Genomic DNA, 15,101 nt, shown 5'->3' on the forward strand with positions numbered 1-15,101 from the left:
GTGGATTCTAAGGAGCCAGCCGGCCACTCCCACCCACAGGCCCCCAAACACAAACAACGGCGCTTTTCCCTGGAAAACAAAACTCGCCTGCCAACTTTTTGATGGCAGATTGCAGGAGCCACTTGGTACTATCAAACCAGCCCAACTTGGCACTGGTGCCACCATGGGTCTGGTCACCATCCTGACTATCGTAGCTTTTCAGGAGCCAGCCGGTCACTCCCAGCCATAGGCCCCCAGACAAATACCTCGGCCCGTTTCCCTGGCAAACAAAAGTAAGCTGCCCCGCTTCTGGATGGCAGATTGCAGGACGCACTTGGTACTATCAAACCAGCCCGACTTGGCCCTGGTGCCACCACTGGTCTGGGAACCATCCTGCGTATCGTGGATTCTAAGGAGCCAGCCGGCCACTCCCTGCCACAGGCCCCCAAACACAAACAACGGCGCTTTTCCCTGGAAAACAAAACTCGCCTGCCAACTTTTTGATGGCAGATTGCAGGAGCCACTTGGTACTATCAAACCAGCCCAACTTGGCACTGGTGCCACCATGGGTCTGGTCACCATCCTGCCTATCGTAACTTTTCAGGAGCCAGCCGGTCACTCCCAGCCATAGGCCCCCAGACAAAAACCTCGGCCCGTTTCCCTGGCAAACAAAAGTAAGCTGCCCCGCTTCTGGATGGCAGATTCCCGGACGCACTTGGTACTATCAAACCAGCCCAACTTGGCACTGGTGCCACCTCTGATCTTCGAACCATGCTGAGTATCGTGGATTCTAAGGAGCCAGCCGGCCACTCCCAGCCACAGGCCCCCAAACACAAACAACGGCGCTTTTCCCTGGAAAACAAAACTCGCCTGCCAAGTTTTTGATGGCAGATTGCAGGAGCCACTTGGTACTATCAAACCAGCCCAACTTGGCACTGGTGCCGTCATGGGTCTGGTCACCATCCTGCCTATCGTAGCTTTTCAGGAGCCAGCCAGCCACCCCCAGCCATAGGCCCCCAGACAAATATTTCGGCCCGTTTCCCTGGCAAACAAAAGTAAGCTGCCCCGCTTCTGCATGGCAGATTGCAGGAGCCACTATGCACCGTCAAACCAGCCCAACTTGGCACTGGTGCCACCTCAGGTCTGGGAACCATCCTGCGTATCGTGGGTTCTAATTAGCCATCCGTCCACTCCAGGCCATAGGGCCCCAGGCACAAACAACGGCGCTTTTCCCTGGAAAACAAAACTCGCCTGCCAACTTTTTGATGGCCGATCGCAGGAACCACTTGGTATTATCAAGCCAGCCCAACTTGGCACTGGTGCCACCATGGGTCTGGTCACCATCCTGCCTATCGTAGCTTTTCAGGAGCCAGCCGGTCACTCCCAGCCATAGGCCCCCAGACACAAACCTCGGACCGTTTCCCTGGCAAACAAAAGTAAGCTGCCCCGCTTCTGGATGGCAGATTCCCGGACGCACTTGTTACTATCAAACCAGCCCAACTTGGCACTGGTGCCACCATGGGTCTGGGAACCATCCTGTGTATCGTGGATTCTAATTAGCCATCCGTCCACTCCAGGCCATAGGGCCCCAGGCACAAACAACGGCGCTTTTCCCTGGAAAACAAAACTCGCCTGCGAACATTTTGATGGCCGATTGCAGGAACCACTTGGTATTATCAAGCCAGCCCGACTTGGCACTGGTGCCACCTTGGGTCTGGGAACCATGCTGCGTATCGTGGATTCTAAGGAGCCAGCTGGCCACTCCCAGCCACAGGCCCCCAAACACAAACAACGACGCTTTTCCCTGGAAATCAACACTCGCTTGCCGACTTTTTGATGGCAGATTGCAGGAGCCACTTGGTACTATCAAACCAGCCCAACTTGGCACTGGTGCCACCATGGGTCTGGTCACCATCCTGCCTATCGTAGCTTTTCATGAGCCAGCCGGCCACTCCCAGCCATAGGCCCCCAGACACAAACCTCGGCCCGTTTCCCTGGCAAAAAAAAGTAAGCTGCCCCGCTTCTGGATGGCAGATTGCAGGACGCACTTGTTACAATCAAACCAGCCCAACTTGGCACTGGTGCTACCTCTGGTCTGGGAACCATGCTGAGTATCGTGGATTCTAAGGAGCCAGCTGGCCACTCCCAGCCACAGGCCCCCAAACACAAACAACGGCGCTTTTCCCTGGAAAACAAAACTCGCCTGCCAAGTTTTTGATGGCAGATTGCAGGAGCCACTTGGTACTATCAAACCAGCCCAACTTGGCACTGGTGCCGTCATGGGTCTGGTCACCATCCTGCCTATCGTAGCTTTTCAGGAGCCAGCCGGTCACTTCCAGGCTTAGGCCCCCAGACACAATCCTCGGACCGTTTCCCTGGCAAACAAAAGTAAGCTGCCCCGCTTCTGGATGGCAGATTGCAGGAACCACTTGTTACTATCAAACCAGCCCAAGTTGGCACTGGTGCCACCATGGGTCTGGGAACCATCCTGTGTATCGTGGATTCTAATTAGCCATCCGTCCACTCCAGGCCATAGGGCCCCAGGCGCAAACAACGGCGCTTTTCCCTGGAAAACAAACTCGCCTGCCAAATTTTTGATGGCAGATTGCAGGAGCCACTTGGTACTATCAAACCAGCCCAACTTGGCACTGGTGCCACCATGGGTCTGGTCACCATCCTGCCTATCGTAGCTTTTCAGGAGCCAGCCGGTCACTCCCAGCCATAGGCCCCGAGACACAAACCTCGGCCCGTTTCCCTGGCAAACAAAAGTAAGCTACCCCGCTTCTGGATGGCAGATTGCAGGACGCACTTGGTACTATCAAACCAGCCCAACTTGGCACTGGTGCCACCTCAGGTCTGGGAACCATCCTGCGTCTCGTGGATTCTAAGGAGCCAGCCGGCCACTCCCACCCATAGGCCCCCAAACAAAAACAACGGCGCTTTTCCCTGGAAAACAAAACTCGCCTGCCAACTTTTTGATGGCCGATTGCAGGAACCACTTGGTATTATCAAGCCAGCCCGACTTGGCACTGGTGCTACCTTGGGTCTGGGAACCATGCTGCGTATCGTGGATTCTAAGGAGCCAGCCGGCCACTCCCTGCCACAGGCCCCCAAACACAAACAACGGCGCTTTTCCCTGGAAATCAACACTCGCTTGCCGACTTTTTGATGGCAGATTGCAGGAGCCACTTGGTACTATCAAACCAGCCCAACTTGGCACTGGTGCCACCATGGGTCTGGTCACCATCATGCCTCTCGTAGCTTTTCAGGACCTAGCCGGTCACTCACAGCCATAGGCCCCCAGACACAAACCTTGGCCCGTTTCCCTGGCAAACAAAAGTAAGCTGCCCCGTTTCTGGATGGCAGATTTCAGTAGCAACTTTGCACCATCAAACTGGCCCGACTTGTCACTGGTGCCACTTTAGGTCTGGGAACCACCCTGCGTATCGTGGATTGTAATTAGCCATCCGGCCACTCCCACCCACAGGCCCCCAAACACAAACAACGGCGCTTTTCCCTGGAAAACAAAACTCGCCTACCAACATTTTGATGGCAGATTGCAGGAGCCACTTGGTACTATCAAATCAGCCGAACTTGGCACTGGTGCCACCATGGGTCTGGTAACCATACTGCCTATCGTACCTTTTCAGGAGCCAGCTGGTCACTCCCAGCCATAGGCCCCCAGACAAAAACCTCGGCTCCTTTCCCTGGCAAACAAAAGTAAGCAGCCCTGCTTCTGGATGGCAGATTGCAGGAGCCACTTTGCACCATCAAACTGGCCCGACTTGTCATTGTTGCCACCTCTGGTCTGGGAACCATCCTGCGTATCGTGGATTCTAAGGAGCCAGCCGGCCACTCCCAGCCACAGGCCCCCAAACACAAACAACGGCGCTTTTCCCTGGAAAACAAAACTCGCCTGACAACTTTTTGATGGCAGATTGCAGGAGCCACTTGGTACTATCAAACCAGCCCAACTTGGCACTGGTGCCACCATGGGTCTGGTCACCATCCTGCCTATCGTAGCTTTTCAGGAGCCAGCCGGTCACTCCCAGCCATAGGCCCCCAGACACAAAGCTCGGCCCGTTTCCCTGGCAAACAAAAGTAAGCTGCCCCGCTTCTGGATGGCAGATAGTAGGACGCACTTGTTAATATCAAACCAGCCCGACTTGGCACTGGTGCCACCACTGGTCTGGGAACCATCCTGCGTATCGTGGATTCTAAGGAGCCAGCCGGCCACTCCCAGGCACAGGCACCCAAACACAAACAACGGCGCTTTTCCCTGGAAAACAAAACTCGCCTGACAACTTTTTGATGGCAGATTGCAGGAGCCACTTGGTACTATCAAACCAGCCCAACTTGGCACTGGTGCCACCATGGGTCTGGTCACCATCCTGCCTATCGTAGCTTTTCAGGAGCCAGCCGGTCACTCCCAGCCATAGGCCCCCAGACAAATACCTCGGCCCGTTTCCCTGGAAAACAAAAGTAAGCTGCCCCGCTTCTGGATGGCAGATTGCAGGACGCACTTGGTACTATCAAACCAGCCCGACTTGGCACTGGTGCCACGTCAAGTCTGGGAACCATCCTGCGTATCGTGGATTCTAAGGAGCCAGCCGGCCACTCCCTGCCACAGGTCCCCAAACACAAACAACGGCGCTTTTCCCTGGAAAACAAAACTCGCCTGCCAACTTTTTGATGGCAGATTGCAGGAGCCACTTGGTACTATCAAACCAGCCCAACTTGGCACTGGTGCCACCATGGGTCTGGGAACCATCCTGCCTATCGTAACTTTTCAGGAGCCAGCCAGTCACTCCCAGCCATAGGCCCCCAGACAAAAACCTCGGCCCGTTTCCCTGGCAAACAAAAGTAAGCTGCCCCGCTTCTGGATGGCAGATTCCCGGACGCACTTGGTACTATCAAACCAGCCCAACTTGGCACTGGTGCCACCTCTGATCTGGGAACCATGCTGAGTATCGTGGATTCTAAGGAGCCAGCCGGCCACTCCCAGCCACAGGCCCCCAAACACAAACAACGGCGCTTTTCCCTGGAAAACAAAACTCGCCTGCCAAGTTTTTGATGGCAGATTGCAGGAGCCACTTGGTACTATCAAACCAGCCCAACTTGGCACTGGTGCCGTCATGGGTCTGGTCACCATCCTGCCTATCGTAGCTTTTCAGGAGCCAGCCGGTCACTCCCAGCCATAGGCCCCCAGACAAAAACCTCGGCCCGTTTCCCTGGAAAACAAAAGTAAGCTGCCCCGCTTCTGGATGGCAGATTGCAGGAACCACTTGGTACTATCAAACCAGCCCAACTTGGCACTGGTGCCACCATGGGTCTGGGAACCATCCTGTGTATCGTGGATTCTAATTAGCCATCCGTCCACTCCAGGCCATAGGGACCCAGGCACAAACAACGGCGCTTTTCCCTGGAAAACAAAACTCGCCTGACAACTTTTTGATGGCCGATTGCAGGAAGCACTTGGTATTATCTAGCCAGCCCAACTTGGCACTGGTGCCACCATGGGTCTGGTCACCATCCTGCCTATCGTAGCTTTTCAGGAGCCAGCCGGTCACTCCCAGCCATAGGCCCCCAGACACAAACCTCGGACCGTTTCCCTGGCAAACAAAAGTAAGCTGCCCCGCTTCTGGATGGCAGATTGCAGGAACCACTTTTTACTATCAAACCAGCCCAACTTGGCACTGGTGCCACCATGGGTCTGGGAACCATCCTGTGTATCGTGGATTCTAATTAGCCATCCGTCCACTCCAGGCCATAGGGCCCCAGGCACAAACAACGGCGCTTTTCCCTGGAAAACAAAACTTGCCTGCCAACTTTTTGATGGCCGATTGCAGGAACCACTTGGTATTATCAAGCCAGCCCGACTTGGCACTGGTGCCACCTTGGGTCTGGGAACCATGCTGCGTATCGTGGATTCTAAGTAGCCAGCCGGCCACTCCCTGCCACAGGCCCCCAAACACAAACAACGGCGCTTTTCCCTGGAAAACAAAACTCGCCTGCCAAGTTTTTGATGGCAGATTGCAGGAGCCACTTGGTACTATCAAACCAGCCCAACTTGGCACTGGTGCCACCATGGGTCTGGTCACCATCCTGCCTATCGTAGCTTTTCAGGAGCCAGCCAGCCACCCCCAGCCAGAGGCCCCCAGACAAATATTTCGGCCCGTTTCCCTGGCAAACAAAAGTAAGCTGCCCCGCTTCTGCATGGCAGATTGCAGGAGCCACTTTGCACCGTCAAACCAGCCCAACTTGGCACTGGTGCCACCTCAGGTCTGGGAACCATCCTGCGTATCGTGGGTTCTAATTAGCCATCCGTCCACTCCAGGCCATAGGGCCCCAGGCACAAAAAACGGCGCTTTTCCCTGGAAAACAAAACTCGCCTGCCAACTTTTTGATGGCCGATTGCAGGAACCACTTGGTATTATCAAGCCAGCCCAACTTGGCACTGGTGCCACCATGGGTCTGGTCACCATCCTGCCTATCGTAGCTTTTCAGGAGCCAGCCGGTCACTCCCAGCCATAGGCCCCCAGACACAAACCTCGGACCGTTTCCCTGGCAAACAAAAGTAAGCTACCCCGCTTCTGGATGGCAGATTGCAGGAACCACTTGGTACTATCAAACCAGCCCAACTTGGCACTGGTGCCACCATGGGTCTGGGAACCATCCTGTGTATCGTGGATTCTAATTAGCCATCCGTCCACTCCAGGCCATAGGGCCCCAGGCACAAACAACGGCGCTTTTCCCTGGAAAACAAAACTCGCCTGCCAACTTTTTGATGGCCGATTGCAGGAACCACTTGGTATTATCAAGCCAGCCCGACTTGGCACTGGTGCCACCTTGGGTCTGGGAACCATGCTGCGTATTGTGGATTCTAAGGAGCCAGCCGGCCACTCCCAGCCACAGGCCCCCAAACACAAACAACGACGCTTTTCCCTGGAAATCAACACTCGCTTGCCGACTTTTTGATGGCAGATTGCAGGAGCCACTTGGTACTATCAAACCAGCCCAACTTGGCACTGGTGCCACCATGGGTCTGGTCACCATCCTGCCTATCGTAGCTTTTCAGGAGCCAGCCGGCCACTCCCAGCCATAGGCCCCCAGACACAAACCTCGGCCCGTTTCCCTGGCAAACAAAAGTAAGCTGCCCCGCTTCTGGATGGCAGATTCCCGGACGCACTTGTTACAATCAAACCAGCCCAACTTGGCACTGGTGCCACCTCTGGTCTGGGAACCATGCTGAGTATCGTGGATTCTAAGGAGCCAGCCGGCCACTCCCAGCCACAGGCCCCCAAACACAAACAACGGCGCTTTTCCCTGGAAAACAAAACTCGCCTGCCAAGTTTTTGATGGCAGATTGCAGGAGCCACTTGGTACTATCAAACCAGCCCAACTTGGCACTGGTGCCGTCATGGGTCTGGTCCACATCCTGCCTATCGTAGCTTTTCACGAGCCAGCCGGTCACTTCCAGGCTTAGGCCCCCAGACACAATCCTCGGACCGTTTCCCTGGCAAACAAAAGTAAGCTGCCCCGCTTCTGGATGGCAGATTGCAGGAACCACTTGGTACTATCAAACCAGCCCAAGTTGGCACTGGTGCCACCATGGGTCTGGGAACCATCCTGTGTATCGTGGATTCTAATTAGCCATCCGTCCACTCCAGGCCATAGGGCCCCAGGCGCAAACAACGGCGCTTTTCCCTGGATAACAAACTCGCCTGCCAAATATTTGATGGCAGATTGCAGGAGCCACTTGGTACTATCAAACCAGCCCAACTTGGCACTGGTGCCACCATGGGTCTGGTCACCATCCTGCCTATCGTAGCTTTTCAGGAGCCAGCCGGTCACTCCCAGCCATAGGCCCCGAGACACAAACCTCGGCCCGTTTCCCTGGCAAACAAAAGTAAGCTACCCCGCTTCTGGATGGCAGATTGCAGGACGCACTTGGTACTATCAAACCAGCCCAACTTGGCACTGGTGCCACCTCAGGTCTGGGAACCATCCTGCGTCTCGTGGATTCTAAGGAGCCAGCCGGCCACTCCCACCCATAGGCCCCCAAACAAAAACAACGGCGCTTTTCCCTGGAAAACAAAACTCGCCTGCCAACTTTTTGATGGCCGATTGCAGGAACCACTTGGTATTATCAAGCCAGCCCGACTTGGCACTGGTGCCACCTTGGGTCTGGGAACCATGCTGCGTATCGTGGATTCTAAGGAGCCAGCCGGCCACTCCCTGCCACAGGCCCCCAAACACAAACAACGGCGCTTTTCCCTGGAAATCAACACTCGCTTGCCGACTTTTTGATGGCAGATTGCAGGAGCCACTTGGTACTATCAAACCAGCCCAACTTGGCACTGGTGCCACCATGGGTCTGGTCACCATCCTGCCTATCGTAGCTTTTCAGGACCTAGCCGGTCACTCACAGCCATAGGCCCCCAGACACAAACCTTGGCCCGTTTCCCTGGCAAACAAAAGTAAGCTGCCCCGTTTCTGGATGGCAGATTTCAGTAGCAACTTTGCACCATCAAACTGGCCCGACTTGTCACTGGTGCCACTTTAGGTCTGGGAACCATCCTGCGTATCGTGGATTCTAATTAGCCATCCGGCCACTCCCACCCACAGGCCCCCAAACACAAACAACGGCGCTTTTCCCTGGAAAACAAAACTCGCCTACCAACATTTTGATGGCAGATTGCAGGAGCCACTTGGTACTATCAAATCAGCCGAACTTGGCACTGGTGCCACCATGGGTCTGGTAACCATCCTGCCTATCGTACCTTTTCAGGAGCCAGCTGGTCACTCCCAGCCATAGGCCCCCAGACAAAAACCTCGGCTCCTTTCCCTGGCAAACAAAAGTAAGCAGCCCTGCTTCTGGATGGCAGATTGCAGGAGCCACTTTGCACCATCAAACTGGCCCGACTTGTCACTGTTGCCACCTCTGGTCTGGGAACCATCCTGCGTATCGTGGATTCTAATTAGCCAGCCGGCCACTCCCAGCCACAGGCCCCCAAACACAAACAACGGCGCTTTTCCCTGGAAAACTAAACTCGCCTGACAACTTTTTGATGGCAGATTGCAGGAGCCACTTGGTACTATCAAACCAGCCCAACTTGGCACTGGTGCCACCATGGGTCTGGTCACCATCCTGCCTATCGTAGCTTTTCAGGAGCCAGCCGGTCACTCCCTGCCACAGGCCCCCAGACACAAAGCTCGGCCCGTTTCCCTGGCAAACAAAAGTAAGCTGCCCCGCTTCTGGATGGCAGATAGTAGGACGCACTTGTTACTATCAAACCAGCCCGACTTGGCACTGGTGCCACCACTGGTCTGGGAACCATCCTGCGTATCGTGGATTCTAAGGAGCCAGCCGGCCACTCCCAGCCTCAGGCACCCAAACACAAACAACGGCGCTTTTCCCTGGAAAACAAAACTCGCCTGACAACTTTTTGATGGCAGATTGCAGGAGCCACTTGGTACTATCAAACCAGCCCAACTTGGCACTGGTGCCACCATGGGTCTGGTCACCATCCTGCCTATCGTAGCTTTTCAGGAGCCAGCCGGCCACTCTCAGCCATATGCCCCCAAACACAAACCACGGACCTTTTCTCTGGCAAACAAAAATCAGCTGCCCCACTTCTGGATGGCAGATTGCAGGAGCCACTTGGGACTATCACACCAGCACAACATGGCACTGCTGCCACCTTGGATCTGGGAACAATCCTGCGTATCGTACATATTCAGGAACCAGCCGAACACTCCCAGCCACAGGCCCCCAAACACAAACAACGGCCCTTTTCTCTGGCAAACAAAACTCAACTGCCCCTCTTCTGGATGGCAAATTGCAGGACGCACTTGGTACTACAAAAAGAGCCCGACTTGGCAGTGGTGCCACCTTGGCTCTGGGAACCATCCTGCATATCGAGCATTTTAAGGAGCCAGCCGGCAATTCCCAGCCGTATGCCCCAAAAAGAAACCATGGACCTTTTCTCTGGCAAAAAAAACTCAGCTGTCCCGCTTCTGGATGGCAGATTGCAGGAGTTACTTTGAACCATACAACCAGCCTTACTTGGCACTGGTGCCACCTTGGATCTGGGAACCATCCTGCCTATCGTTGATTTTCAGGGGCCAGCCGGCCACTCTCAGCCATAGGCCCCCAAACACAAACCACAGCCCTTTTCTCTAGCAAACAAAATTCAACTGCCCCGCTTCTGGATGGCAAATTGCAGGAGCCACTGGGTACTACAAAAACAGCCTGACTTGGCACTGGTGCCACCTTGCGTCTGGTTACCATGCGGCGTATCGTGCATTTTAAGGAGCCAGGTGGCCACTCCCAGCCATATGCCCCCAAACACAACCCACGGCCCTTTTCTCTGGCAAACAAAACTCAGCTGCCCCGCTTCTGGATGGCAGATTGCAGGAGACACTTGGTACTATCAAACCAGCCCGACTTGGCACTGGTGCCACCTTGGGTCTGGGAACCATCCTGCGTATTGTGGATTGTCAGGAGACAGCCGACCACTCTCGGCCACAGAGCCCAATCAAAAACAAAGGTCCGTTTCCCTGGCAAAAAAAACTCAGCTGCCCCGCTTCTGGATGGGAGATTGCAGGAGGCACTTGACACTGTCAAACGAGCCCCACTTGGCACTGGTGCCACCTTGGGTCTGGGAACCATGCTGCGTATCGTGGATTTTCAGGAGCCAGCCGGCCACTCCCAGCCACAGGCCCCCAAACACAAACCACAGCCTTTTTCTCTGGCAAACAAAACTCAGCTGCCCCGCTTCTGGATGGCAGATTGCAGGAGCCACTTGGTACTATCAAACCAGCCCGACTTGGCACTGGTGCCACCTTGGGTCTGGGAACCATCCTGCCTATCGTGGATTTTAAGGAGCCAGCCGGCTACTCCCAGCCACAGGCCCCCAACAAAAACCACGGCCCTTTTTTCTCGCAAACAAAACTTAGCTGCCTCACTTCTGGATGGCAGATTGCAGGAGCCACTTGGTGTAATCAAACCAGCCCAACTTGGCACTGGTGCCACCTTGGGTCTGGGAACCATCCTGCGTATCGTGGATTCTAATGAGCCAGCCGGCCACTCCCAGCCACAGGCCCCCAAACAAAATCAACGGCGCTGTTCCCTGGAAAACAAAACACGCCTGCCAAGTTTTTGATGGAGTTTGCAGGAGCCACTTGGTACTATCAAACCAGCCCGACTTGGCACTGGTGCCACCTTGGGTCTGGGAAACATCCTGCGTATCGTGGATTCTTAGGAGCCAGCCGGCCACTCCTAGCCACAGGCCCCCAAACAAAAACCTAGGCCTATTTCTCTGGCAAACAAAAGTAAGCTGCCCTGCTTCTGGATGGCAGATTGCAGGAGACACTTGGTACTATCAAACCAGCCCGACTTGGCACTGGTGCCACCTTGGATCTGGGAACCATGCTCTGTATCGTGGATATTCAGGGGCCAGCCGGCCACTCTCAGCCATATGTCCCCAAACAGAAACCTCAGCCCGTTTCTCTGGCAAACAAAACTCAACTGCCCCTCTTCTGGATGGCAAATTGCAGGATGAACTTGATACTAAAACCGCAGGCCGACTTGGTAGTGGTGACACCTTGGGCCTGGGAACCATCATGCGTATCGAGCATTTTAAGGAGCCAGCCGGCCACTCCCAGCAATATGCCCCCAAAAACAATCCACGGAATTTTCCTCTGGCAAACAAAAATCAGCTGCCCCGCTTCTGGATGGCAGATTGCAGGAGCCACTTTGCACCATCAAACCAGCCCGACTTGGCACTGGTGCCACATTGCATCTGGGAACCATGCTGCCTAGCGTGGATTTTCAGGAGCCAGCCGGCCACTCTCAGCTATATGCCCCCAAACAAAACCCACGGCCCGTTTCCCTGGCAAACAAAATTAAGCTGCCCCGCTTCTGGATGGCAGATTGCAGGACGCACTTGGTAGTATCAAACCAGCCCGACTTGGCACTGGTGCCACCTTGGGTCTGGGAACCATCCTGCATATCGTGGGTTCAAAGGAGCCAGCCGGCCACTCCCAGCCACAGGCCCCCAAATACAAACAATGTCGCTTTTCCCTGGAAAACAAAACTCGCCTGCCAACTTTTTGATGGCAGATTGCCGGAGCCACTTGGTACTATCAAACCAGCCCAACTTGGCACTGGTGCCACCATGGGTCTGGTCACCATCCTGCCTATTGTAGCTTTCCAGGAGCCAGCCGGTCTCTCCCAGCCATAGGTCCCCAGTCACAAACCTCGGCCCGTTTCCCTGGCAAACAAAAGTAAGCTACCCCGCTTCTGGATGGCAGATTGCAGGAGCCACTTGGTACTATCAAACCAGCAAAACTTGGCACTGGTGCCACCTTGGGTCTGGGAACCATGCTGCGTAACACAGATTCTAAGGCGCCAGTCGGCCACTACGAGCCACAAGCCCCCAAACACAAACAACGGCGCTATTCTCTGGCAAACAAAACTCAACTGCCCCTCTTCTGGATGGCAAATTGCAGGACGCACTTGGTACTATAAAAACAGCCCGACTTGGCACTGGTGCCCCCTTGGGTCTGGGAACCATCCTGCGTATCGATCTTTTTAATGAGACAGCCGGCCACTCCCAGCCATATGCCCCCAAACACAACCCACGGCCCTTTTCTCTGGCAAACAAAACTCAACTGCACCGCTTCTGGATGGCAGATTGCAGGAGCCACTTGGTACTATCAAACCAGCCCGACTTGGCACTGGTGCCACCTTGGGTCTGGGAACCATCCTGCGTATTGTGGGTTGTCAGGAGCCAGCCGAACACTCTCGGCCACAGACCCCAATTAAAAACAACGGCCCGTTTCACAGGCAAACAAAACTCAGCTGCCCCGCTTCTGGATGGGAGATTGCAGGAGGCACTTGACACTGTGAAACCAGCCCCACTTGGCACTGGTGCCACCTTGGGTCTGGGAACCATACTGCGTATCATGGATTTTCAGGAGCCACCCGGCCACTCCCAGCCACAGGCCCCCAAACACAAACCACAGACTTTTTGTCTGGCAAACAAAATTCAGCTGCCCCGCTTCTGGATGGCAGATTGCAGGAGCCACTTGGGACTATCACACCAGCACAACATGGCACTGCTGCCACCTTGGATCTGGGAACCATCCTTCCTATCGTGGATTTTCAGGGGCCAGCCGGTCACTCTCAGCCATAGGCCCCAAACACAAACCACGGCCCTTTTCTCTGGAAAACAAAACTCAACTGCCCCTCTTCTGGATGGCAGATTGCAGGAGCCACTGGGTACTATGAAACCAGCCCTACTTGGCACTGATGCCACCTTGGGTCTGGGAACCATGCTGCGTATCATGGATTTTCAGGAGCCAGCCGGCCACTGCCAGCCACAGGCACCGAAACACAAACAACAGCCTTTTTCTCTGGCAAACAAAATTCAGCTGCCCCGCTTCTGGATGGCAGATTGCAGGAACCACTTGGTACTAACAAACCAGCCCGACTTGGCACTGATGCCACCTTGGGTCTGGGAACCATCCTGCGTATCGTGGATTCTAAGGAGCCAGCTGGCCACTCCCAGCCACAGGCCCCAAAACACACACAACGGTGCTTTTCCCTGGAAAACAAAACTCGCCTGCCAAACATTTGATGGCAGATTGCAGGAGCCACTTGGTATTATCAAACCAGCCCAACTTGGCACTGGTGCCACCATGGGTCTGGTCACCATCCTGCCTATCGTAGCTTTTCAGGAGCCAGCCAGCCACCCCCAGCCAGAGGCCCCCAGACAAATATTTCGGCCCGTTTCCCTGGCAAACAAAAGTAAGCTGCCCCGCTTCTGGATGGCAGATTGCAGGAGCCACTTTGCACCATCAAACCAGCCCAACTTGGCACTGGTGCCAACTCAGGTCTGGGAACCATCCTGCGTATCGTGGGTTCTAAGGAGCCAGCTGGCCACTCCCAGCCACAGGCCCCCAAACACAAACAACGGCGCTTTTCCCTGGAAAACAAAACTCGCCTGCCAACTTTTTGATGGCAGATTGCAGGAGCCACTTGGTACTATCAAACCAGCCCAACTTGGCACTGGTGCCACCATGGGTCTGGTCACCATCCTGCCTATCGTAGCTTTTCAGGAGCCAGCCGGTCACTCCCAGCCATAGGCCCCCAGACACAAACCTCGGCCCGTTTCCCTGGCAAACAAAAGTAAGCTGCCCCGCTTCTGCATGGCAGATTGCAGGAGCTACTTAGTACTATCAAACCAGCCCGACTTGGCACTGGTGACACCTCTGGTCTGGGAACCATCCTGCCTATCGTGGATTTTCAGGGGCCAGCCGGCCACTCTCAGCCATATGCCCCAAAAACAAACCACGGCCCTTTTCTCTGGCAAACAAAACTCAACTGCCCCTCTTCTGGATGGCAAATTTTAGGACGCACTTTGTACTACGAAAACCGCCCGACGTGGCACTGGTGCCACCTTGTGTCAGGGAACCATCCTGCATATCGAGCTTTTTAAGGAGCCAGCCGGCCACGCCCAGCCATTTACCCCCAAAAACAAACCACGGACCATTTCTCTTGGAAACAAAAATCCGCTGCCCCGCGTCTGGATGGCAGATTGCAGGAGCCACTTTGCACCATCAAACCAGCCCGACTTGGCACTGGTGCCACCTTGGGTCTGGGAACAATCCTGCATATCGTGGATTCTAAGGAGCCAGCCGGCCACTCCCTGCCACAGGCCCCCAAACACAAACAACGGCGCTTTTCCCTGGAAAATAAAATTCGCCTGCCAGCTTTCTGATGGCAGATTGCAGGAGCCACTTGGTACTATCAAATCATCCCAACTTGGCACTGGTGCCACTATGGGTCTGGGAACCATCCTGCCTATTGTAGCATTTCAGGAGCCAGCCGGTCACTCCCAGCCATAGGCCCCCAGACACAAACCTCGGCCCGTTTCCCTGGCAAACAAAAGTAAGCTGCCCCGCTTTTGGTGGCAGATTGCAGGATGCACTTGGTACTTACAAACCAGCCCGACTTGGCCCTGGTGCCACCTTGGCTCTGGGAACCATGCTGCGTAACGTAGATTCTACGAGGACAGGCGGCCACTCCCAGCCACAGGCCTCTAAACAAAAAC

The sequence above is a fragment of the Melospiza melodia genome, chromosome 3 (genome assembly GCF_035770615.1).
Source record: "Melospiza melodia melodia isolate bMelMel2 chromosome 3, bMelMel2.pri, whole genome shotgun sequence".
Taxonomy (NCBI): domain Eukaryota; kingdom Metazoa; phylum Chordata; class Aves; order Passeriformes; family Passerellidae; genus Melospiza; species Melospiza melodia.